The 26,419-nt window shown below is 41.2% G+C and overlaps 1 long non-coding RNA gene across 3 annotated transcripts; it reads right to left on the bottom strand.

Annotated features, from left to right (window-relative positions):
* Window positions 1–1,020: 1,020 nt before the first annotated feature.
* On the bottom strand, window positions 1,021–21,512 carry LOC137154219 (uncharacterized). Of its 3 annotated transcripts, none has more exons than XR_010920162.1 (5): window positions 21,413–21,507; window positions 7,361–7,477; window positions 6,230–6,339; window positions 2,300–2,532; window positions 1,021–1,187 (listed from the first exon to the last, which is right to left on the bottom strand). It is a non-coding gene; the product is annotated as an uncharacterized lncRNA (long non-coding RNA). The 3 variants fall into 3 exon arrangements; XR_010920163.1 differs by having other exon boundaries at window positions 7,361–7,480; window positions 21,413–21,490; XR_010920161.1 differs by lacking the exon at window positions 7,361–7,477 and having other exon boundaries at window positions 21,413–21,512.
* Between the last annotated feature and the right edge of the window lie 4,907 nt (window positions 21,513–26,419).

The following is a 26,419-nucleotide window of genomic DNA, read 5'->3' on the forward strand; positions in this document are numbered from 1 at the left end:
TGCTTATGAAAATCTTTAATTTCCAAGATGTATCTTCCTAAGTAGTCAATCTATATTAAAATTTGATCTAAATTAAAAATATACAAGCTCTATTTGAGATTGATCATCACTATCTAAGTCTCTTTTTTCCCCATGACAACAGGAATTCATTTATACCAGCTATTCATTATTTGGAGGACATCAAAATTAAATATTGATTGATAAATAGCATTTAATTTTCATTGTTAAATGCACAGTTAAACTTGTTTATTCATGAGATTGATCTTTATGGAAGCTGATCACAAATGAGCTGCAAAAGAACATTTAAGTTTTCCCATTTGGGGGGGAAATTGACATGTTAATGAAAAATTTCATTAACATTTCAAAATTTTAAAATGTTGACCATCTCTAAAATTTAAATTGTAATTGCTATATCACATTTTCTATTCCATTAAGACCCCCTCCCTGTTTCATGATCTACAATTTATTGGTCCACTTCCTAATTAGTAATCTGAAAAAATGGGGGAAGGGATATACCCACTATGTTAAATTCACCTGCACATCCACACTTGGATATATCTAAGGGAGAAGTGGAATTTTCAAAAGGATTAAAATATCATTGAAGCACAGAGATATTGAAACTGGGGTTTTGGTTCAGGACCATCTCAGGTTATATGACTATAATGTTTTGTGATCTTGTGGAGAGGGCACTGGACCAAGAGTTAAAAGATCTGGGTTCTCTTCTGCACTATGCCACTGATTCACTCACCTTTGGCAAGTTTCTTCATCTTTATGTGTCTCAGTTTCCTCAGCTATAAAGTAATGCTGCTTACTCAACTTGATAAAAACATTTAGAATTCCTCAGATGAAGAGGACAATAAATGTGCTAAGGATTATTACTTTGCAGTAGACAAGTGCCCTCAGTGAAAGAGTGCCAGATGCTGCATTTCTTACTCTATTTCCGGATGAGGTCAACTGACTGTCTTGGGATCATAATTAAACTTTTAAATACCAAGTCTACTACACAGTGGCAGTCAGTCAGTCTTTCAAGACAGTTTAATATTTACTCAGATCATTTCAATGGAGTTAATTATAAGACTATCTTGCTGTAATTTGCTTCAATATGTTAGATATACGAAGTATAGTAAATCATCATGTTCCTCATTTAATGAGCTTGAAGACCAAACAGTCTTTGTCGAGCTTCATTCCTGCAAAACACACAGACACACAATATGGAACACTCTATACAACTCCATGGGGATTTTAGGCTTAAGAAAAAACTCAATAATGAAGATGCCAGACTGAGTAGAGACCTATCTGTACAGCAGGCAGCGTGTTGTACAAACTTTATACAAAGTCAAGACGTGTTTTTAATTAGGATTCAAAGAAAAGTAATTAAAACCATTTTTAAAGCACTTGCTCTTCTCTAGCTTTTGGCAGAAACTGATTTATAATTAAATATAAAACTAAATGAACATTCTAAGTAAAATGCCTCCGTTTTTATGTAGTGCTTGCATTCAGAAGAAGTGAATATCCCCTTTCTTTTGAGTGTTTGCTTTGCTGCAGTGAAATCTTCCTATACAGAAAAAAACCTCAAAAAACTGTTCCTTGTGAGCTAGTTCCCAAGTAAATTACTGTTTAAAGGAGGACTCCACTCAATTCAGAGCAAGTATGCTTCAGACGAGGAACAGCAAAGGGCCACTCATTGAGGTTTCCTTAAATTTAAGTCATCCTTTGGCTCTGGGCAGGAGCATCTGCATGTGGATATTATTTCCCTCTTTACTACAAAAGATCAGCAGCATGGGAGCCCATGGAAGGGCAGACAAAGACTGCTTTGGCTCCGAGTGATTTAGTAAGAAACACAACTGGGCTGCAGAAGCTTTAATCTCCATACATCATGGGTACGTGCAAAGAACAGCTAAAAATGGAAGGCTGAGCAGAATTTGGCCCTGTTATACCACTGTAAAGTTGGAGTCACTCAATTGATTTTTCAGTGTAACAGAAAATTTAGCCTTGAACTTCTACTCTAATGAGTTTCTCTCTCCTCCTGTGCACGACTCTTTATTCAGTGTGGCTTGCTGGAGCACCATTAGTATTACTGGAAATAGAACTATCTGAGTTTCTACAGGTCTCACTATATTCTCTGCTTTTCCTACACTCTGTAATCATACTGTAAGAGGGATGATGCTAGCTGAGAAGATGGCAAGCCTGTATAGAACGTGAATGCAAGATTGTGACATTATGTAATTTAAGTAAAGAAAGACCAAACTAATCAGGTTATATTTTTAGACCACTACATGGAGGGTTAAAATACATATACCTCATTGATGACTGAATCATAACTACAATCCTTTGTTCTGTTTTGCAGTAGTATCTCCCATCTGTCTGTGATTGGTTCATTCTTTCTCTGAGTGGGATGGTCACAGAAGACTCCCGTCAATTACTCTTTTCCAGCCCAATGACTGCCTTTCAGCCTCTCAGATTAAAGGACTTGGCCGTGTTCTGCACACTGCCAGGAGTGAACAGCTCTTATCCACAAGGCTCAAAGATGCTCTATAAATGAAAGATGCAATCATTGTGAGGTATATTTCAGGCATATTTGCCCTGTTCTGGTCTTAGTACAGGTGGAATTACAAAAAAACCCACTAAATTAGAGAGAAGATGGGTGAGGTAATTGTCTCTCTAATATCCTGGGACTGACACAGCTAAAAATACACTGCTTACAAAAGTCACTAAATGCCCATTTATTCCAATTTCTTCTTTACAATCTTATTTCCCTTTCCTGCAGTGGCTTTGTAGACTTGAGTCATGGGGAGAACACACTACACTAAATACATCCTTGGCGTAACTCCATTCTCTTTAATGGAGTTACATCAGGGGTGAATTTGGCCCAGTCTCTCCTTTGTAGGCATGCAGTAAACCCAAATGTTAAGCCATGAAACTCCACTTGTATTAAGCTTATTATGCATAACTCACCAGAGTGATACTTTATACCCTTATGTAACAGTGAGTGGAAAAGACACAAAAGTGGGGGGGGGGGGGGGGGGAGGGGAGAGAGAGAGACAGACTATGATGCCAGAGCTCTTTGAAGAAAAATGTGATGTAATGGTTACAGTTGGGTATGATTCATGGCTACTGAATTCTATTCTGACACTAACTCTGACGTTGGGTAAATCACTTAGGTAAATAGAATCTTTGTAACATTGCTATAATTATGTTCTGTATCTTACAGGTGTATTGTGAGTCTTAGCAAAATGCTATAAAATGCTTCAAGTCCCCCAGAGGGAAGTTGCTACAGAAATGCAAATTATCAAGCAGTGAAATTCTCCATGAATACACAGTGTAACATGCTTTAAAAGCCATTAGGATGGAAGGGTATGTGAATAATCTTGTGGTGTACAAATTTAATTACAGCATGTGAATTGGCGAGTGTGTTTGGAGCTTTATATTCAACTGTTGGTGTGAGCTCACCACTGATAGAGCCAAGCTGCTCATAGAAACTTGACAATTTTCCGGAATGGAAAAATCATTGTGACTTGCTCATTTGGGTAAGTCACTCTTGCTTTGCACAATCTCCTTCCCCTCTATTGCACTCCTATCTGTTCTGGCGATACTTTAAAGTGGTCCGAGATTTAGTTAAATGGGTGGATACCCATTACATATCATGTAAATCCTGTACATCTCATTTACATTTGATTAAAGTAGAAGTGTGAAGGATGCCACAAAGAGAGGGCTGGGCTGTTTATTTCAGTTGAAAGGAAAGACAGAAGCACCACTGAAAATGTAATTGCCCTGTGTGAAATTGCCATGTTTTTTTAAAAAAACCAAACAAACCAAACAAACAAACAGGTAGCCAGTCATGAAAGACTGAAAGTTGAAGAGGAAGGAAATGGTTCTATGTTAACATTAAAAGGGCAGCAGTTGCCCAAATGCTGCAATGATCTACATGCTGCCATGAGGCTTTCTTTGAAGTTTATATTGATCATCCTGAATTGTGTGCTCATATTCTCCAATAAATCTAAGAAGAGTGGTTGGGGGGAGGGGGGAGGAGTAAGAATTTACACATTGTCTATCTCCTCCCTACCATATTTTGGAAAGGGATAAAAACAATCACCATGACCCACCTAATGCTTCTATAGGGCTTTTCATCCATTGAACTCAACATTTACTAAGTAGTGTAAGCATTACTCCAAATTTACAAATGGGGGAACTGAGGCACACAGGTGACCTGACTTATTCAAGTTCTCACAACAAGTCAGTGGTAGAGCTGGCAAAAGAACCCAGTCCTCCTGACTGACTGGACCACATTGACCACATTTGAGATGTCAAATTGCTCGAGTCAGGACTCATCCCATTTCAGAAACCTTCAAGCAATTGTGAAATGTGTTATTTTTAAATGTACTTGAACTACAGTGTGCAGAGAATGGTGACCAAGGAGGACTTGAAGTCAAGTAGTACTACATATGCTAATACCTACTGAGCTGAAATATAAAATTACTCCTCTCTCCCCCAACAAAAGAGCTCTGAGCCATTGTCAAAGAAATAAGTGTGGACAAAGCCACATCTCAGGTTTTGTTTATTCAAAACCAAAACACAGGTAGCTAATCCCTTATTTCATTTGATCCCCAGCATTGAGAAGACTAATGGTGGTGACAAGCCCAAATCATTTATCTAAAGTAGTAAGATAGGAAACAAGTGTTAGAGAAAGTATGATCTGATAGAAGAGACTGGAGAAACTGAACAGACTGGAAAGGGTTGCACTGGAGATTTTTTAACATACTTGAGACTTGGCTGAAGCAAAAAACCAAACATGTTACATGACTGCAAGAAACTAAAGAACTGAAAGGAGGACGACATTGGTGCTTCAGGGAGTTACAGCACATTTTATCATGAAGGCAATAGCCCCTCGCTGAGAGTGTTTGCTACCCATAAGCCTCTGAATTCTCTCACTCACAGTACACTTAAAGATCTTTTTAAAATGTGTTTCATTCATTTTTAATGCTTTTATTTTTACTGTTCATCATTTTCTCCTGAACTTTCCCTTTTATTAATTCAGTTCCTTTCTTTGCTCTGTGCTTTCCAGGACAGGATAGAATGCTTATAAAGGTGTATATAGCTATTACTTATATTGCAGTCACTCGCAAGTTATGCTAGGCACTTTCCAAACAGAGAAGAACACAGCCTATCTATGGCAGAGTACTCAGGAGTCAGGATCCTAGTGGCTAGCACCCCCTGTTTCCAATCTCACAGCTTTCAGGCGAGGGGTGGTATGGGCCAGACATCTCTACAACTAAGATGGAGGCATCACACCCTTGGTCCACATCAAGGCCTTGCTCTGAACTGGGCAGGGTAGGGACAAGCAGACCCTCCAGCTCCATTGAGTCCCGAGCCCTCTTGGGGAGCAGCACCAGCAGTTGTAGTCCACATAGTGGCTCCTCGTCTGCCACCCCGAGGCCACTTCATACTCAACTCTAATTTGGGGTGTGGTCCCCTATTTTCCAAATAAACTATCAGGAACTGGATGATCCCCAAGTCCAAAAAATGAACAGAGCCCCACAGAGTTTGTTGGTTCTCAAAGGGGGTTGGAGAAAGCACTCCTTGTAAGTCCTGTCTCAGGCTGAACCTCCATCTGGCTTCCAGGAGAAGGGCTTGTCCTCCTTCCAGCTGCTTTGCTTTCACCTCAGCCTGTGCTTCTGAACTCCCTTTAAACCCGCTCCTCTTGCTGGAGCATGCTCTGCAGGGGCGTGGGCCTAGTATTGTCCTTTAATTCCTTGGGCCCCAGGTGGGTTTCTGACCCCCCCCCTCCCATCCCACCCACACTCACACAGTCCCTTGAAGAGCAGCAAAGGCAAATTAAGAGTGGAGAAAAGGATCAGACAGACATGCCAAGAGATGGAGCATACTGGCGCTCCAGCAAAGCACTTAAACCAGGCTTAACTTTAAGCATGTGAGCAGTCTTGTGGATGCTAATGGAGCGACTTGTGTGCACGTGTTAAGCTCAGATATGAAAGCTTCGCTGGATCAGTTCCAGAGTGCTCAGAACCTTGTAGGACCAGTCTTCAAGTGGCCAGTGCAATGAATGGCTTAGTGGTTACGTTTCAGGTTACACGTCTGTTTAATACACCACTTCCCTCTTCCACTCACACCTTCTTTAAACTACTTATCTTACGCTGCATACCAGTAGTTAATAGATTGGAACAGGAGGGAGGGGAAGCTCCCAGACAATGAAGACAAAGGGAGCGTTGCTTACCCAAAGCAGGGAGAGAATACTTTTAACCCCAGCCCAGTAACAGTCGGGGTCTTTATTTCGCTCCCTGTGAACAGTCAGCTGCCTCCATCCACGCAAGTGATCAGTTATCTCTGAAGAGAAATGAAATGGGTTAGCAGGTGACAGTCATCCACTGCTTGTAGCTGTACATAAGCTATGTACATGGGCATGAAAATGGCCAACATTAAAGGACACTATCATCTGAATTCACAGCAACAGGGAATTGCACTCAGGCCTGTCAGGTCCCAGCTGGTGGCTTAAGAGGACCATCCTTCCACTTCTGTAAATGGACAGTGATGCTACTTTCTCTCCCTGGGAGAATCATTCCATGTGTCAGAGGGGATCAGGCCCATCCTAGTGACAGGGAGCCTCACTTCACCTATCACATTGTTTCGCAAACTGGGGGGTCATGACCCCTTGGGGTTGTGATGTGGTTATGTGGGGGTTGTAAGCTGCGAGCCCTGACCCCAGCCAGGTGTGGGGCTGTGAGCCTCCCTGCTTCTTCCTGGTGGAGGAACATGCGGGGGAGGGGGGGCAAGCAGTGATACAGATACTGCTCCCCCCCTCCCACCCCAACGCTCTTCCACACCCCCTAGGGGACTGTGGGGGGAAGGAGGGAAACCGAGAAGCAACACCAGGGCTCTCTGCATCTGGGTCACTTTCCGCACCTGGGCAGTGCTGTGAGGCGAGCATCAAGAGCTGCTGCTCTCTGCCCTCCCCTTACACAGGCCAGGTGGGGAAAGTGACCTGGATGAAAGGAGCCCTGATGTTGCTCCTCGCTCCCCCCCTTCAGCCCCCCTCCTCCCCTCCGCCCCCCCCCCCCCCCCGCCGCCCACACAGCCCCCTAGAGGTGCATGGAGGAGCAGCTTTGGAGGTGGGAGCAAACAGCAATACCAGCCGCTCCGTGCATGCAGGTCTGTTTCCCCAGGTGGCCGCAGGAAGGGGTTGCAGGGTTTAGGGGTGAAGAGAGCACAATGCAGGAGTTAGGGGTGAAGGGGGAGTGGGGAGCCCATGGGGGCTGGGGCAGGCACCCACGGGCATGAGGGGGTCACACTCAGAGACTTGCTATGTGAATGGGATCACCAATGCAAACCAAGTTTGAGAACCACTGACCTATGAAAAGGCAGCTCACTCCCGCAAGGCTACACCTCCCCAGCACAGTGAAGTAAAGAATGGTGGCTGAAACGCCCTTATGGAAGGAGCCTGGAGACATATCCTTAGGTGAGGGCCCTGCTGGGAAAGCCAATGAAAACAGCCAAGCTTAGGGGAGTGAAATGTGTTGTATCCTCCCAAATAATTTGCTAGTTTCCACTAATGTAAACTGTAGTTTTGGAAGGCAAAAACTGCCATTTCCTCCCCTCTTTCCTATTCACTAGGACAAAACAGCTGACTATGGGGTGAAAATTTGCACTGTTGCAGTAAAGAGATATGTCCAATGAGAAATATGAACAAAGCTCTGGCTCCAGTTCAGAGTCCAAAGAGGACACTGGTAGTTACCCACAATACTAAAAGACAACAGCAATTTAGCAAATCCCCTGCAGCTAGAAATGGGCTTAAAAAAAGCTTGATCCAAACACCTTGAACTTCAATGTGGGTGAGGAGTAAGGGGTTGGAATTCAAGCCAGGATTTGAACCAGTTTGACACTTCATGTGAATCAAACCAAAATACGAGAACTGAACCCCCTTATCTTCTAGATTTTAAAGAGCTTCACTGACTCTGCAGTTCATTCTCTCTCTCTCTCTCTCAACCTAACTGCTCATTTCAGGTCTGATACAGCACAATAAGGGTGTTGTAGGTCAGTAGTGAGTTGTATTGGCAGAAATGCTTAGGATAGTTTCCACAATGCCAAGATACGTTACACTTTGGCCTAATCAGTTCTGCTTTTTGCTTTCAAGAGCAGAAAAATTCATTAAAGCAATTCAAAATTAGAAAAAGTTGTGAAAGGTCAAGTCAAGTATTTCCTATTGTATTGTACTTGTGATTTGCTCAAGAGATCAAAGCATGAAGGTATCTATGTCATCTTCAAAGTATGACCCAAGTGACTGGGTTTATGGAAATAAAAGTTAAAATAATTATGGATTGATTGAAGGTATAAATCAAACACCTGAAACTGACATTTTTGCCTGTTAAATAGGGCAGATATTTAAAGCCAAAACACTCAATGGTATTATAGAAGTCATATTTGTGTAAAGCAGAATGTAGGATCGCCTGCTGATAAATGACCTGTTAGGATAAACATATGTGAATATTGTACGATCTCTCAAGGGCAGGCCAAGTTCTGCTCTCATTTCTACTTACGCTCTTCAATTAAAGTCTAAGGGGTTGAACAAGTATAAATGAGAGCACAACTTGGCCTCATCATCTCTAAATGTAAAGGCAGTAACTAGAAATAATTCAGGAATTAAATACCACAGCAACCGTGAAGTGAAAAAAGTGTACGGCCAGCTCCATGCAGAACTAAGGACACAGGCAGTATTTTAACCATTCTGCTTGCTGTATTGCCTGCCATTTTGCGGCTGAAGTGAGCTGTTCACAGTTTGCAATACATACAATATAGGAGCCATATTCTGCTCCTTCACGGTGGTACCAGGCTGAAATGAAGTCCATCACATTACTCCAGAATACCACTGGCAGTATCTCTTCTGGGTCTAGAGCCAACCACTGGTCCCTTTGGCTGTGCCAAATAAGAGGTCTATGCTGTCACTCCTTTCAGGCAGGGCACCATCTTACCAAGTGTTGCCAGGTGGTTGTCAGTCAGCAGGCCTAGTAGGCCTCTTAACTGCAATGAAGACTGAGGTATGTCCCTGCTGGACTGGCTTCTGTGCTGGTAATCCCTTGCTCTGCCCTTCTTGGGGACAGGATTTGGGCATGTGGTTGGTAGGGGGACCCAAGATCTTCCATTCCACTGGGTCCTGGCCCAGGGCCCTGAAAGTGTAGCAGCATGGGATTTGCCTGGGTTCAGCCTGTCCCTGCTCATATTCACTGAACCACTTCCCATCACACCCTGTGCCTCAGTTTGGTGGGTGGCCACAATTTGAGTTACAATCCTTCTCTCAAACCCACACAATCTAGGGCTCATGCCTGCCACCCTTGGCTATCCTTGTCCCTGGTTCAACTTCTCCCTAAGGTAGGATCATAAAAAGGAGGGTGGGGCGACTCACAACCAGACCCCCTCAGTAGCACAGCAGTCCTACTCCAGGAAATGGCTTCTCAAGCTTCATTTATACTGGTCCTTTTCCCAGAAACAGGTTTAGCAGTGCCTAGGGGGGCAAGGCCTTCTGGGCCCATTACTGCTCCAGCTCTCCCTTGCCTCAGCCTTAGTGTGGTGTCTGTACACCCCATCTCACCCAGAGAAACAAGCAAGGCACCATAAAATATCACACTATTCCTGCACCAGGCCTACCTTCCTTCAAGGAGATGACAGGCAGCAGTGTCTCAAGAAGTTCCCAGTCCCAGCCAATCTTCTCTCTCAGATGGAGAGCTAAATGTCTCCTCTGCTACCCAGCCAGCCTCCAACTGATCTGGGCTCTCCCCTTTCAACCTCTCCAAGCATGACACTTATTGCAGATGTAACAGAAGTTCATTACCCCTTTTTCCTGGCCAGTCTGGGGTTTGTATACCCATCCACCCCCCCAATCACAAGTATCCAAGTAAAACAGCACAATTTAGCCCAAAAAATGTTAGAAGCAGGGCTGGTCCAAGAATTTCTGTTTGAAGGAAAATTGAGTTTGACAAAATGAAATTTTTCACAAGAAGTTTTGCTTTTGCAGAAAGTGTTGATATTTTTTCAAAAACAAGGAAATAGTGTTGCCAAAAATCAAAATGATGCAACAATGCCTCATGGGAACTGCAGCCTGGGTGCCTTATATTTCCTTTCCTTTCCATGGGCCAGACTCTCTGGCCACACTACACAACAGCCGTGATACACAACAGCCAGACATTCCCCTGATGCATCCCAGCTCCTCACCAAGAAAGGAGTCCAGCCACAAAGAATGAGAGTATAAAGCACCTGAAGAACAAACTTCCATGAGACACCAAAGCACCAATTTGGGGAGGGGAAGGGCGGAAGCTTGACTGAAGTATTATATGGGGAAAAAATATTTTACAACCAGTTCTAATTAGAAGTCACATGTCAGTGTATTTCTGATGGAGTGAAACACGGTGCTGGAGAATCACAGCTCAAACTTGGCCTCTAATTTTGCCCCACAGTGTGCCCATAGAGAGAATATCTTGCTTATAATTTGGTATTAAAAACGGAATTTTTTTTCTTTTTAGGTAAGCTATTTGGATAGTGCTATAGCATCAACCAAATATACTCCAACTTCTTTGACTATTAACTGTCTTTATTCCAGCAACATGCTGCTATCTTGGCAATAGCTTCATAGACCAACACTTTCCAAAGCTGCCAACAACATGCAACACAATCCTAGAACAGCCACACATTTTAACTATCTGCCTACTCCGTCTAGTAACTGGGTTATTATATACATTATCATTTCCCCACTTTTAAGTATTTACCACATAACTTACAAAATAACCAGTAATGCATTTCAAATTGAAAATAAAGAAATAGGCACTCTGTTACTGTTACACTGTATAATCTTTTAAATAGGTAGGTGGACTTTTTCCCTTATAAAATACTGCCATTCAATCTCTGCAAAAGGCGATTCTGCTATCAATGTTGTATTTTCAGGAATGACTTTTCGTTCAAAATGGTCATTTTGCAATGTGGTAACTTGAAGAGTGTCCATGAGGTCTCTCTAACAGTTCATATTGTGTCCAGCAGCTGCCCCTCCAGACCTCCTGAAACTCACATTGAACCTAATTGGGAATTCTCAAGTGGTAAGTCTATTGCTGCGGTAATAACATTTCCAGAGTTAACCACAATACTTTTTCTCAGCTGATCCACATACAGGTGCATAACCCTGCCATTCCCCAGAACTGCTTTTGCTGTATTCTCCCTCCTCCCATGAAGTACAGATGAATAAGATCTAACCTTGACTTAGTTTCCTTCCCAATAACCTCTCTGCTGGGGCCAGGCTTGCGGTGTTAGCTGACAATTAAACAGGTAACAAAAAACTTGTATAGCTCTAGTTGCTCCAGGTATTCATTTAATGACTGAATTGCCCGGTCAGCTAATCCATATGATGATGGCAAGCTGCTGGTGTAACATACTGAATGCTGTTTTGCTCCATAAATCTTTGGAATGCCATGCTAATAAAAGAACTGCCATTATCTGATACAAGCATTTCAGGTAAACCATGGACTCTAACACCTGTCCTTAGTTTTTCTAGGGTGGCTTCACTAGTGCATGTATTCATGGGATAGCTGTTTATCCATTTGGAGTGTGTATCCATTAGTACTACAAACGTTTTCCCCAGGAATGGTCCAGCACAGACAATATGTACTCTCCTCCAAGCTTTATCTGGTCACTCCCAAGGATGAGTTAAAGCCACAGTAGCAGCTTTGCATCTCTCTTGTCTGAGAGCAGAATTACTCTCAAATATCAGTATCCATCTTTGGCTACCACATGAAACTCTAGGTGAACCCTATCATTTTACCAATACTTGGGTGTGTTTAATGGAGTTAATCTATTATTACTTAATGTGAATGATGGCCTGTGCTTTCCCTAACACATACCCATCTTTCAAACTAAATTCACTGCATCACTTATAATAAAGTGAGAGTTTCTGATCAGCTTTGGTCTGGGGCCATCCCTTAGCACAAACTCTCTAACTTCCGAGTAGTGGATCTTCACTAATCCAGGATTTTATCTGTAATGGTGTCACTGAAATGCATCAAGATAGTAGAGCCCTGTGTGAGACTTTTTTTTTTTTAAATCTTGCTCCTGTCCTGTCTTGCAATACCCACTCTCAACCCCTCCTGCAAGGTTGCTTGCATTCTTATCCTTCTTCCAACTGCAAAAACCTTAGATACTACAGGAGACAGCTTCTCCCATGCTACTTAAAAACAAAACAAAAAAAGCTGGTTACTATATATTATATAAACAGAATTCAGACAATTTTTACCACTAAAAAATAAAACTAATCTTGTTTAAACCATGTAAAAATACACTTCAACTCGTTAGAAAGATTTGATGTCTATTATATCTCTTGATTAAATTTAAGTATAAAGTAAGCTTTTTTTTTTTAAGCACAGTTTGTCATAAGAGATTTAGTGTTTTCCTGCAAGTTACCTCAAAAAAGTCTTTTTTGCCCACCTAAAGTACTTTTTATCCCAGTCCCACTGCAGGGTTTTACAAGATAGTCCATTAATAAACACTCTCCACTTTTGTCTTTCATGTGTTTCTGGTAAAAAGAAGACTTCAAACATCTGCATTTCCCGTCTTCTTATCAGCCTTGCATACAATAGCATATTCATAGGTTCAATGTCTATGCCCATTTTTGGATTATATCATTTATGGAATGGCCTTCATCTCATTCAACGAGATCAAGGGTTGTGATCGGTGCAAAATATAAACTTGTGAAACTTCTGATCCCCAAAGCTAAATTTTTCCACAATCTAAATTATGAATAATTACGTTCAGAATAAGACAGAGTCCCAGATACCAGTCTAGTTATTTCTGTGATCCATCCTCCATCCAGCAAGATAACACGGCTCCAATTCCATAAGGAGATGCATCACTTTGTCAGCTTGATAATGTACCAGGACTTCTGAGGACTGCAACAATAGTTTAGAATCTCAGAATATTTGTCTGATCTAATTTCCAATACCACTTAACCCCCTGTTTCAGTAACATATATAGAGGCATTAAAAGTGTTAAGGTTGGCAAAAGCCTTGTCATAGAATCATAGAACCATAGGGTTAGAAGGGGCCACAAGGGTCACTTAGTCTAACCCCGTCCCAAGATGCAGGATTTGTTGCATCTAAACCATCCCAGACAGATGGTTATCCAGCCTCCTCTTGAAAGCCTCCAGTCAAAGCATTTCCATGACTTCCCTAGGCAGTTTGTTCCATTGTCTCTAACTGTAAGAACAGTAGAAGTTTTTCCTGCGATTTAATCTATATCTGCTATGAACATTTTAAACAGCTGATTACTATTTAAACTGGGGGAAGGGGAGCAGCATCTGGGCTCAGCTCCCCACCAGCGAGAGCAGCTGGGCAGCTCTTGCTGATGCAGAAGCACAGAGCCCAGCATGGGTGAGCCACAGCTGGGCTTGGGGTGCGGAGCCCAGCACTGGGGTACTCTGTGCCTCCCTGCTGCTTGCAGGGAGCTGAGCCCAGCTCCAACTACCTCTCCCCCCCCCAGGCTCCACACTTTCCCAGCAAGAGCTGCCCAGCTGTGGCTAAACCCCCTTCCCCAGCGTTTAACTGTTTTAAATGTTCTAAAAATAGAACACAAACTAATTTTTACATTGCTAATCAAGATCCTTTTGAATTTTAGTTCTGTCCCCCAGAGTGTTTGCAACCCTCCCCCCAGCTGTGTGTCATCTGCCATTGGATCAGTATGCTCTCTATTGCTACGTTCAGGTCATTAATAAAGGTATTAAATAATACCAACCTAGACAGATCCCCGTGAAACCCCACTTGAAACCTCTTCCACTCTTTGTTTGTGGCTGTTTAACCAAATTATGTATCCACTTAATGGTAGTTCCACCGAGCCCACATTTCTCCAGCTTATGAGAATGTCATGTGGGACTGTGCCAAAAGCCTTGCTAAAGTCCAGGTATATCATGTTCACTGCATTCCCCCATCAATCAAACCAGTTACCTTGTCAAAGGAGGAAATCAAGCTGGTTTGACGTGATTTGTTCACAGTTCACCAAGCTGAAGTAGGCTTTCAGCTCTGAAATATTCCTAGCTGCAGCTGCCTCCTGAATTGCTTTGACTTTATCTTTCAGGGTATAGTCCCTGGCCATTCACAGATCTCAGGTATATCACTTCATGTGCCAAGAAGAGACACTTTTTCTGGGGCAGATTTGCTCCCTTTAGCCTATTTAGTGCTCCTGCTAAATTTTGTAAGTGTTCTTTTTTCTGTGGTACCTATAATTAACAGGTCATCCAGATATACCACCACATGTGGAATTCCCTGAATCAATCCCTCCATGGATCTTTGGAAAATAGCAGGGGCTGAGGACATACCAAAAGGTAACTGTTTAAATAGAACCAGTCTTTTGTGAATATTTACACTGACATACTGCTTGGGATCTTCTTCCAAGATGATCTGTCAGTAGGCATGGCTGACGTCTAACATGGAGAACAAATGCCTATTTAGTTTTAAATACCTCCTTTATATATATATATATATATAACAGTTCCCAGAACTAGATCTTCTGATTTTAAGTAATATATTTTTCCTTTCCAATCCAGTGAAGTCAACCAACCATTATTACTGAGCAAGTTAGGGCCAGTGCCAGCAACCACTAGCAGTGATAAATGCCTTACTTGGGTCTAGTGGCAAACCTTTACATTGGTGGCTCTCGGTATTTTCACTGCTTCTCTGGTGTAGGCTTTTAATTTTATCCTATATGTCTGCAGTGGAGGTGGTTCACGAGGCCTCATACGCTTCTTGGCTCATAATAGTCAGGCCACATCCTGTGTCTAGCTCAAATCACACCTTTTTCTTTACAGTCAGTCCAATATGAATGGGACCTACTATCTATAGTAAATCAGTAACAAATATTAGCTACTGCCTCTTCTTTTTCCACTATATGAAAGGTACCATGGCTATTAGGTTCCTTTTTATCATGGTTTTATACGTCTGCATTCTTGGTTTTGTTTCAACACACTCATTGAATGTTTCCAGTCAATCCACAAATGTGATTTTCCATTTTTTTAAAAAATTAGCAGACCATTGGTGTCTATTAACTCTGTTTTAGCTGCCTCCACAATCTCTGCCAGCTGATTAGATCTGTTTCCCAGATTGCCTTGCAATTTTGTGCACAGTATCGGTATTTCCTGCATGCTATTTCCATCTCCCCCAGATCCTATGATTTATGTTTGTAAATCCTGTATATTTTTATTTGCAGCTTCCATAGCCTGTCCCAATTTCAGAGCTGTGTCAGATATTAACTGTGGTTCAGACAGTAATCTCTTTTGCACTTTGTCATCATTAATGCCAAAGACTAATCTGTCTCTTAACATTTGTGTCATAGTCACACAATTACGATCTTGAGAAAGCTTCCTCAGTCTGCCACAAACTCTCCTCCTGTCTCCCAGGATTTAACTCAAAATCACTGTTATTTTACTGGGTATTGGGATGAAATGATTTAAAAAAAAAAAAAAAACAAAAAAAAAAAAAAAAAAAAAAAAAAAATCAGCTTTACTAGTTCATCAAAAGTTTTTATCACTGGTCTTTTCAGGGGTTAGCAAGTTTCTCATTAAATTGTAAGTCTGGGCCCCCACATTGCCACGTATGATAGTTTCTTATCTTCATCTGTAATATCATTAGCAAGTAAACACATTATGTATTTTTCAGTAGTCTTCCTAAACTGGATGTTGTAGATTAAATGGTGAAATAATCCTGTACGTTGCAGCCATTTTCCTTGTGTTTGTACAGGTGGATAGGCCTTACTTACAATGATGTCCCAGACCTATTTATCTCTTTTTTCTTTGAGAGTTCAGCTTCACCTCATTGCCATATGTAGTAACGCAAACCAGACGTAATCCAATTTCTTTGAGTATTAACAGTCTTTCCGTTCATGTAACTTTTTGCCTTCCTCTGCAGCATGGGGCCTGGGTCACTCGCTGGTGAAATCTTTAAATCATTATCGGAGAACTTTCATAACTCAAGTCTTAGGTTAGGGGTCTATTACAGGAGTGGTGGGTGAAGTTCTGTGGCCTGCATTGTGCAGGAGATCAGACTAGATAATCAGAATGGTCCCTTCTGACCTTATAGTCTATGAAACTTGGCAATAGCTCCACACTTTCCAAAGCTGACAATGTAAAACACAAACTTGGAACAGCCCCAGGTTGCCTGGTTTTAACTATCTGCTTCCCTTAGTGGCTGCATTGTACACAGAATAATAGACAATGCCTCTCTCCCCTGCTCGCTGGTTATTCTTTTGCCCCCAAATGTAATTGGGATGGAGTAATGGCAGAAAGAAGCAGGTGCACTTTGGTTACCTATCTGAATTCCATGGAATAACATAGGGAATGATTAACATGACACAATTAGCATCTCTTTTGATGGTTTTAAAACCCTGAAGACAGTTAATCTAACTTTTGGGGTACTGCATGGCAAACAAATATATCCCTTGATAATATCAGTATGTGAGAAGGCATCAGCTACTAAATAACTGCACATTGATTTTTGCTGGCTAACATGGAGAAATCAAATTTTTCTCCTAGTGGTTCAAGGTTCTTTTATCCCTGCACTTGTGAGTGGGGGAAAAATAGCTACCTTTTGTATTTTATAACACATCAGTGACAGATAATGGACTACATTTCATATGTGAGAAATAGTGCGTTTTTTAAAAGACTGAAAGCAGTGACACATTAGATTTGCTCTTTTGCTTCCCATGATATGGCAATTTTCCTGATACCTGCTCCTTTTTGGTTTGTTCATTTCCATTTTCTTCACATTCATCTTTATTCTCTTTTTACTTAAAAACTCATTCAGTTGTCTATTCAGTTCATGAAAGTTTCCTGCTTCAAAGGCCCTTTATAACAACATATTGCACATGTGTATTGCTCTATGTGAAATAATTTTGTTTAAACTCTTGCCTCCAAATTTTTGATAATCTCTAGTCTGCACTCTCACAGTACTGTCCCTTGGAAATAGTACCTTTAATGTTATATACACTTGTTGTAACTGGAGTGATTATAATGAGAATTCATGAAGGCCAAAAGCAAAGTACAAGGACTTCTCATCCATGAGGGAACACTTGTGCCAAAGAGTAATGTGAAGATGAGCTGTATTTATAAAACAATGTTCTTTTCTTTCATTTTCCTTGCCCTTGTAAAATATTTGTTTTGTTTGGAGCTAGGCAAATTATTCAGAGAATTTTTTATTTGGCTAAATTTCACCTCTCTCTCTGACTTGTTTTCAATCAGGTTATAGTTTTGTATAGTTCAATAGTGATTTGAAAATTGGCAAATTATTCTTTTGGTCTGTAGATTATGCATGAACAGTGCTTTGCAGGTATTCAAAATTTTGACTGGACACGTCACATAGTATGCTTGCTCCCCCATGGGGTGAGCATCCGCTTAAAATCAGCTTTCTGGAGAGACAACTCATGTCTATGAATTAAACATTTTATTGTTGAAGTGGTAAGTGAACTTTTGATTTGATATTTTTTATACAAATTTAACTAAGGCCTTGCCCTTAGAAGTCCAATATAAATATTTTACTCAGCTCCTTTCTCTTTTTTACTAAATGTCCCAAGTACACTAGGCCATACTGTGGTATCAGTTTTTAAGTACAACTTCTCACATAGGGCAGTGATGGCTTACTTAAAAAGGACGTTAGTGCAAGGATATGCTTATGGTACACCACCCACACAATCAATATTTAACACACAATTATTAAATCCAAATTATCCTGATGAAACAATCCTACTATTCCATCAGTGTGACTTCTCTTTTCTGTGGAAGTGAAGTAGCATGTGTGAGATTTCCGGAATACATTTTGTGGTAACACTGTTTTTGATTTAGTACAGCCACAACCTGCAGCAGTGGTATAATAAAAACATGGTTTGTGTTTCCCTTCTAAACTCTGTTTTCAGGATTTTATATACAGCAGATATAAGTGTACTCTGGGCTGAAATTTAGCATATAAAGTCCCGCCTAAAGAGAAAAAGGGCTTAAAGAGATGTCAGTCTATTTAGGCCCTAAAATGTAGTTATTGGGAAAAGGCAATCAATCCCAAACCCTAGTGTTCCCTCCAATGTTATATGTATTTGTTTTCCTTTAAAGAAGGTAAAGGAATTTCTTCATAAGGAACGGAAGTTTTAAGAACAAGAGGTGAAATCCTGCCTCCATTGAAGTAATTTACCTCAATAGGGCCAGGATTTCACATAGGATCTCCAGGTTGCTTTGTGCTTTTTATGGATGTTGCACATTAACTGCAGGGACAATTCACACAATGGTATCCACAGGAAGAAACTAGGGCCTTTGTCTTATGTGTAATGAACCTTTAAGTCTCCAAGGACTGTTTTCGTAGAGACCGTCATTCTGAGAGGCAGCTCAGAGCCACATCCTGGGTGCTCTCCTCCCAGTCTACTTTTGTTTTCCTTAATCATACTGAGAACAGCTGCTTGAAGGGTGACCAGATGGCTAATGTGAAAAGTCAGGATGGGAGCAGGGGGCGGTAAGAGGTGCCTATACCAGAAAAAGCCCCAAGCATCTGGACCATCCCTATAAAATCAGGACATCTGATTACTCTAGCCACTTGCCATCAGGTGTCTGTTTCTCCCATGGGAAGAGAGTTTTGCCAGCCACAAGGGTCCAAAAAAATCACGAATCAGGCCATAAAAAAAAAAAATCATGACATTTGCTTAAAAAACAAGAATTGCTGGGTTCCTTCTGTTTGCCCTCTGTTTCTGAGCCCTTAGGTAATTTTTCAAGCTTCTTCCTGCAACTATGAACAAAAAATAAAATAATTCTCATTCTCAATGAAAGTTGAGATTTTACAACTCCTTGACTCTAGCAGCTGGTTCTTTAAGAAAAAGACCAATTAGGACAGGAGTTGGCAATATTGGAAGGGAATGCTGCCAGGCTGCTCCCTGGAGAGAGTCCCTCAGGGATGGAGTGAGCCTATCATTTCCAGAAACATATACAGGTCGCTCAAAAAAGCAACACTTAGAGCCAAGACGTTGCATATGAAAAAAGCTCAGCTGAAATTTTTTAAGATGTTTATTACAAAACTAAGCACGTTTCTGTGAAGATGAGCAGCCTACATTTAATGAGAGGGCTTAGCTAGTCTCCTATTAGGAGAGAGTGCCGTTTTAGAGATAAGCTGTTTGGTGCTCCCATAACAAAGGCTTATTTCTCATTCACCTAAAGGTTAGGCCATTGGTTTTCATACATAGCAAACAATAAAGCCTTTGAGTACTTAGGATGGAGGGAATTAAGACTAGATACTTAAGTAGAGACTCCACACGTTTAACTTTTGAACACTTTTTATAATAAATAATGCTTTTCACTTCTTTAGCACCTTGCAGACAGGATTCTGAAAGTGCCTTTGCCAACTTCTACCTGAGCCTACGAGTTAGAATTATAACCCTGAGGTGTTGTATAGGTGGGTAAACTGAGGCACAGAGCAAATAAATGAGGCCCAAACTGTCTCACTGAGTGAGCCAGTGAGACCTCCCATCACCCAGTCCCCTGCTCTAACCACTAGAATACATTTCCACACTCAACCTGTGCATCTGCATGGATATAATGGAGCTATTGAATTCTATCAAGTTAATGTTATACATTGTGGACAACCCCTGTAACTAAATTACCAACACCATCAAGGAACAATTAGTCTATAGGTCCAACAACTCAGCTTTGAAAGGTCCCTGAAGGAACATTTACACAATATACAACAATAGACTCCTCACTCCATATTGCGTTCACCATTATCTAACCTTAACATCTAGCCACCCCTAAGGCCAGACTCTCAGCTGTGTCCAATGCCAGCGCTTAATTTGTAATGAAAGAGGCACCGGTGCTCAAGAGCCTTTTTTTTCCCTTTTTTAAAAACACATTCTTAAGAGATGCAGCAAGCCCAGAGGTGCCGGGGCTATGAACTGCCATGCTTAGAAGTGCCAGGGCTCAGCCCTGGCACAAATTAAGCACTACCACTGGTCAAAGTGAGCCCTTTGTGCCTCTACTCTACCAGAGTTTGTGCCAGGGTATAGGGTAAGTGAGGGGCTATGGCAGAGGAACTGCTACAGCGGTTGTGCTACCAGAAGATTTCCCTGTGCAGGAGGAATGCTGCACCAGCCACCTATTTGGCACCAAGAGAACTGAGAATAGCTCCCTCACTCTAACGGGTAATGAGCCAGATCTTTCATTCTTTGTACTCCAAAATTCCCATTAGCCCATACAGAAGTTCTCTATGGGCAACCGCCCTGATCTAGAGCCAGTTAAATCAATGGGAGTGTGGTTTTTCCATTGACTTCAATGAGTTCTGGGATCTGGTCTTAAGCTGACAGTTGTTCTACAGCACCAAGTCTAGAGTATTATCACACTTTTAAATAATGTGTTTTTAAAATTCCTTGCATGAGGAACTGATTGAGTTTCAGCTTTAACTTTGTCGTCTCCTTCCTTGATATGGGATTTGGCCCCATAAGCCCATGGATGAGACAAGATCTGAGAATCTCAGGACATCTGAACTGCCTTTGCACAGCTCCTTTGGCTCCTCATGAATTTGTTGTTTGTAGCACCTTCCATTTGAAAACAAAGTGCTTTACCTACAGTAATGTAGCAGTATACATCCCTGGTAGAAGAGAAATATTTTCCACCAATGTAAACTAAGGTTCTGAAGCAGAATGCACTTGCCCTAGGCCACACAGGAAGCCTGTGTCAAAGTGAAGAATAGACTTTCAGATACCCACTCCAATGCTTTAGCTACAAGATATCCTTCCTGTCTTATTCCATATGGCAAAAAAACCTGCAATCTATAGAACGCAAAACAAGAAGGTCTTTACTTCAATGTAGGCTTAAACATGTTCAAATATCAAGAGGCAGAACAGCTCCCATCAACGCACACCACAGAGAAAATACTCAGGCACATATAACAAGTCCTTGTATTTTCTTTTTTAAGTGACTGAGCCCAAGCTGTGTTTTTTTACTACCACCATCACCACCCGATAGCTGCAGGCAAGCTATAGCTACAGATGTATTAGATCATTCCCTTTATGCCCCTGTCACAAGGGCCACTCACCACACATGGCACCTTCTCCTGACAGTTCTGAGGATCAGCTCTTGCTAAGGACTGCCATCCTCTGGCAGTATCTCTCCTTGTCATCTCTTTCACCCTGAAACCCTTCTCACTCCTGCAGCTGAAGCTTCCTTTTTGTGACTGCCTTCTGTGGCCATGTTACTAACAACCTCCCCTTCCAGGGAAATCAAAGTCCTTCCACACCAGCTGTCATGTCTAACACCCTGCAGCTCTCCCCACTGACTGGTAAGTGGACTCAAGGCCACCCTCTACAGGGGTTCTACTAGCCCAGAGACCCTGTAGCAAGTAACCCAGAGTCTGTACAATCCTACCTGTTGCTGTTGTTTCCCTGGGCCTCTTCCTGAACTTGCCAGCCCAAGCTCCCTCCACCTAGGGAACAACTGTATACTAGGCTTCTGCAGTTTGCAACCCCCTATGCTGTACCCAACTCCTGGGCTTTATACAAGCCCTTCCTGTTCCTGCCCAGCTGAACCCATTTCCAGTTAGTGGCCTGCTCCCTCTCCTTCCTCAGGTGCAGCCAGGGAAGTTAATTGGCCTGTGTAACCGCTCCAGTCCTTGTGAGGGGTTGGTCAGACCATCACAGGCCTATTTAATGCAACTATTCACATGCTTAAAGATAAGCATGCTCTCACTGAGCCCTAGAACGTCTAGAACTAGCACAGCGTGAATGGTGGCTATTCTTACAAACATTTCATAATTCCAGGTGTTCAGAGAAGAAACGAAAAGAAGCTAATTGAAATACATATTTAAACGTCTCTCTTTCTGTTCTAGTATTGACATAATACCTTGTCACTTCTAATTAGCTGGCACAAGGAGCGGGAAATGTGAAATTTTAAGCTTCCTCAAATAACCCCGTCACTTTCTGTCATACCTAAATTTCATAAATGCTACAGTTATGCAAACCCAGAGTTGCTCTAAAATATAAAAGACATTGGATCATGTATATTTTAATCTCTTTTTTAAACTGTATGATCAGTTCTAATGGTACTTTATTATTTGTGTTATCAACAATTTACTGTCCTAAAAGGGATGTCTGGCACTCAAATGGTGGACACTGACTCAAGGTCTAGCATTTCTTCAGTGTTCACTTTATTTATCCTCCATGTCCTTTTATGATTTACATTTCCTAGATTCCTCATATTGTCACGCTGTTTTCCTCACCTCCTCATTACTAATTCATCCAGCTTTTGAATCAACATTCAGATCAGCAGGTTGACTCCTGTTCCAACACTTACAATCAGCTCAACACTGTGCAATCATAATCTTGAAATCCACACATTAGCGTAACTAAAGGAATTTTTAAAAGGTGACGAGTTTATTAGGAAGAATATTGCATTATGTTACTTTTTATGCTTCTGTTTTTTACTCTGTATTTGAGCTGAACAAACATGGTTGTCTTATGAAGGCATTGGTTTTTAAGTGCCCTAAATAGATTTTTTAGTTTATAGGCTCTTTCCAACCCCATTATTCTCCCTGCCACACAAAATAAAGTTTTTCTACATTGTTGTTGCTTCAGTAGAAAAATGCATTTTCTGTCTTGCCTTTAAAATATAAAGATACAGCAAAACACTGATGGCACAAGAAGCAATTTGAATCCCATGATAAAAAATATAGCCCTAGCAGACAATGCACAATAATAAGTAATAGAATAAAAACATTTTGACATTAGAAGAAAAGTGCCTAGTAAACCATTTTAAAACAAATAAATAAGTTTTCTTTTGCCATTTTCTTTGGTAGCAAACCAAGGATGGTAGGATGGGAAAGGAAGAGTAGAAAAATTTATAACTGCCCATCATTCAATAGCTACAGAACTGTTTTTAATAATGTATGTTATTTCTGCTTTTGAACAGGCAACATACATAGGTCAAGCACTCTTACAAGTCACTTTCCCCAAGTTGCTTTTATACACTCTACTGTTATTTTCATAGTCATTATCTTGCGTGGAATGGCAAAGAAAAGGGTATATCATGGTATTGTGAATTTTTTGGTCTGCTTGTTTCACTCTATGTAAGTCAAAGTTGCAACAATAAATCACAAAGTAGATATCGATTTTAAAAAGTATAATATTGATATCTAAGTCCACGGGGTTCCAGCAGTGACAAACCACACTTTAAATGCCATCTAAAGGGATGCTCTGTATCTTATCTGAATACAGATCTTATTGACTAATTTACATAGCTTCTGAAGTAACATGATGCATTTTGAACTTTAATAAATGCTAGTTTGTGACTAGCTTTATGATTTCATCTTAATGAGCTACATTTTAAATGGTAAATGTCTGACAAGCATTGGGAGTTGTCATTATTCAACAGCTCTTTAGTGACCTATGGGATGACAGCTATGGCCTCAATCCAAACTTTAGCAGACAGGCATCCATATCACCCAAACCAACTGATACTCTCAGCAGTAGAATAGAATTCAAAAGAAACCATCGAAGGATTTTTTTGTTTGTGGAATATCCACACTTGGATCCCAATGTTTGGAAATTCATGTATTATTCAAAATTCAGTTGCATTTTATTTACTCTTCGGACACTCAACATTTGAGCTGTGTTCGTGATTTATGCAGTTAATCACATCACATTTTTATTCTTCTTCACTCATTTCTGGTGCACATGAGCATAGAAGGAGAGCTTCAAAGGCTACTTTTCATCAATGTTATTGCCAGGAAAACTTGATTGCATCAGCATTCAGAGGAAGTGAACAGAGAAGGGGACTAGACAGGGCTGAAATGAATTAATGGTTCAGTACAAACAAGCATCCATAAAGGATTTCACTATTGGAGTCAATGAGAGTTATGCCATTTATTCCAATGGCAGCTGGATCACGCTTGAAGTGTTTTCCGTCAGTCACCCAGAGCTAATCAACTGATAAGCTAATTCAGTGTGACTGAAGATGGCTGAGAGGGAAGTTTACATTCATGCTGCCAATGCTGTGTCTATTCTCTGGCCATCCTGGGCAACATTATGTGGAACTATGCCTGTGGACCAGCAAGTAGGATCATATAGCGCCCTTGCAAATGATACTCCATATCTGCCATTGGACTATGATTAGTTTCATGATCTCCATGTCCCCAGTTAATAAATACACTAAATAATGACAATCAGTTTAACTTTGAAAAATAGTGTGAAATAATTATATTCTTTTGGGTGAAACTTTAAACCAAGTTCCATTAAAATTCTCATGTCATTTCACATAGAAACTTTCCCCGGACTTGTCCAGTATGGTGTATGATAGTTGACTGCCACCGTCCACCCCCCAGGGACTATATTTCAATAGTGCTGAATGTATGGAGTTGTAAAATAAGACAGGGCTCTAGATCAGTGTAATCTATTATTTCCATTTAATTTTCCTTTGATGTATAGTTAACTTTAAAGTGCCACAGTATGTCTGTAGCTCGTAGCTAATCACCCCAGTGTTGCAACAAAAGATTACTCATTCACATCGACTATTTTGTTTCCAATTATTCGCCACTTCAGAGAACAAGAAATGGGGATTTTAAAACAACGAATTCAAATATAATTAACAGAAAGCAGCACTGATACCACCAAGTTTATTTTACTGAGCACAGTGTGAACAGCAGGGAACAAGTAGCAATGACACAAGAGGAGAAGAAGGAGAGTTTAAATAATATGTTAAGAGAAAACAGCATCCAATGTGTTTATAGATTGAAAAATATGCAAAAAGGCACAATTTGTTCTGAATGATTCTGCTTAGCAATCACAGCCAGCTACTGACCAAGTAAGTAGGGTAATGGGAATGGCCCAGGTCCCCTCCTACCAATCCCCCCTTCACCACCAAGCCCATAGTTGGGGATTGGTCACATCCTCACCTTAGGACTTCAGGCCTAAAGACTACTTACTGCTCTGTCCTGCCCTGAGGGCCAGAGCCCTAGCCTGTGATTGCTGTCTACCCTAGCCAGAAGGCTTGGGCTAAAGACTGCTTACTTAGGGGCTACAGTCCATACACTGCTAACTAACTCTTGTTTTCCCCAGCCAGGTGTCTGTGAGGTATAGACCACTTGTTGTTCGGTCCCAGCTCATGGGGCCCAAACCTGACTTTTGGTGCCTGACACAGTGAGGCAGAGTGGCCTCTGACACTTTGTATCAGTTTTATGTTTGCTGCCTTTTAATTTCATTTAGTGTCCCTTTCTCCTCATATTACAAGAGAGCAGATAAGAAGACTCCCCCCTCTACCATTCATTTTTATACACCTTCTGTCATGTTCATATTGTTTCATATGTTCATATTGAAATAGTTCCATGTTTCTAATCAGTTTAGTTGCCTTCCATTGGACTTTTTCTATTTCTGCTTTATGTCTTTTCGGATGGAGTGACCAGAGTTGACCACTGTAATGCAGGTGAGGGTGTGCCATCAGTTTCTATATTATGGATATTATCATAACACAGCACATTTAATGTAACCTAACATCTCAAATTGCTTTTTAGACTGCTAGGGTGCACGGAGCCGTTGTTTTCACTGAACTTTTTCCCAGAGTTGTTATAGCTAATTTCAAGCCCATCAATTAGTATGATTAGTTCCAATTGTTCTGTCCAATGTTAACATTAGATTGATCCAAATAAATGTAATTCTTAGAAGAGATGAAGTCATTCTGGAAGTGTATAGCTGGTGCAGTTAGTATCCTTATACTTAAGATGGTGTCAGTCTTGCTCATGCGTTTGCCCCCAAAACAAGTAAGCTACATCACCCCAAATCAAGTTCTCTTGATCTCCTAAAAGGCAGTTCACCCAACAAGTTAGATTTCCCTTTTGCTGGCATATGCACTGTCAATGGTTGACAAAGCGAGTTGTTCATCTGCTGAAGCTGAACTCCTGTACACAGTGCTTTCCTAACGTGACAACCTGGAGAGCTATTTGCATTGGTTGTGCCTGCTACTTTTTGTATTAGCTCTTTTCTCAGGGTATGACTACACTGTGGCGTGAAGTCGATTTAATTTCAGTCGACTTTCACCTGCCAAACTTACGAAGTCAAAGGCGTGTAATCACACCACGTGCATTGCGTCAGGGGTTTGCATCCCCACCAGTCACACATGCATCGATAATCAGAGCAGTGCACCATTGGTAGCTATCCCACAGTGCAACTACCCACAGTGCCTTTTGGGAAGGTTGTCTTCCTCCCACGCTCCCTCCCCACTTCTTGTCCAAAACAAAGAGACAAATGTTTTTTTGCACCATTTTTCCACCATTGCTGGAGAGGCATGGAGCCCGCTCAGCTGTGCACTATCATTGTGAGCATCACAAACACCTCACAACTTATCCTGCAGTATTTTCAAGGCTGAGACAGGAGCCGCAGTGCAGAA

This window comes from Emydura macquarii, unplaced genomic scaffold (assembly GCF_026122565.2).
Source record: "Emydura macquarii macquarii isolate MOO-44397 ecotype Brisbane River unplaced genomic scaffold, CSIRO-AGI_Emac_v2 contig_1253, whole genome shotgun sequence".
NCBI classification, from domain to species: Eukaryota; Metazoa; Chordata; order Testudines; family Chelidae; genus Emydura; species Emydura macquarii.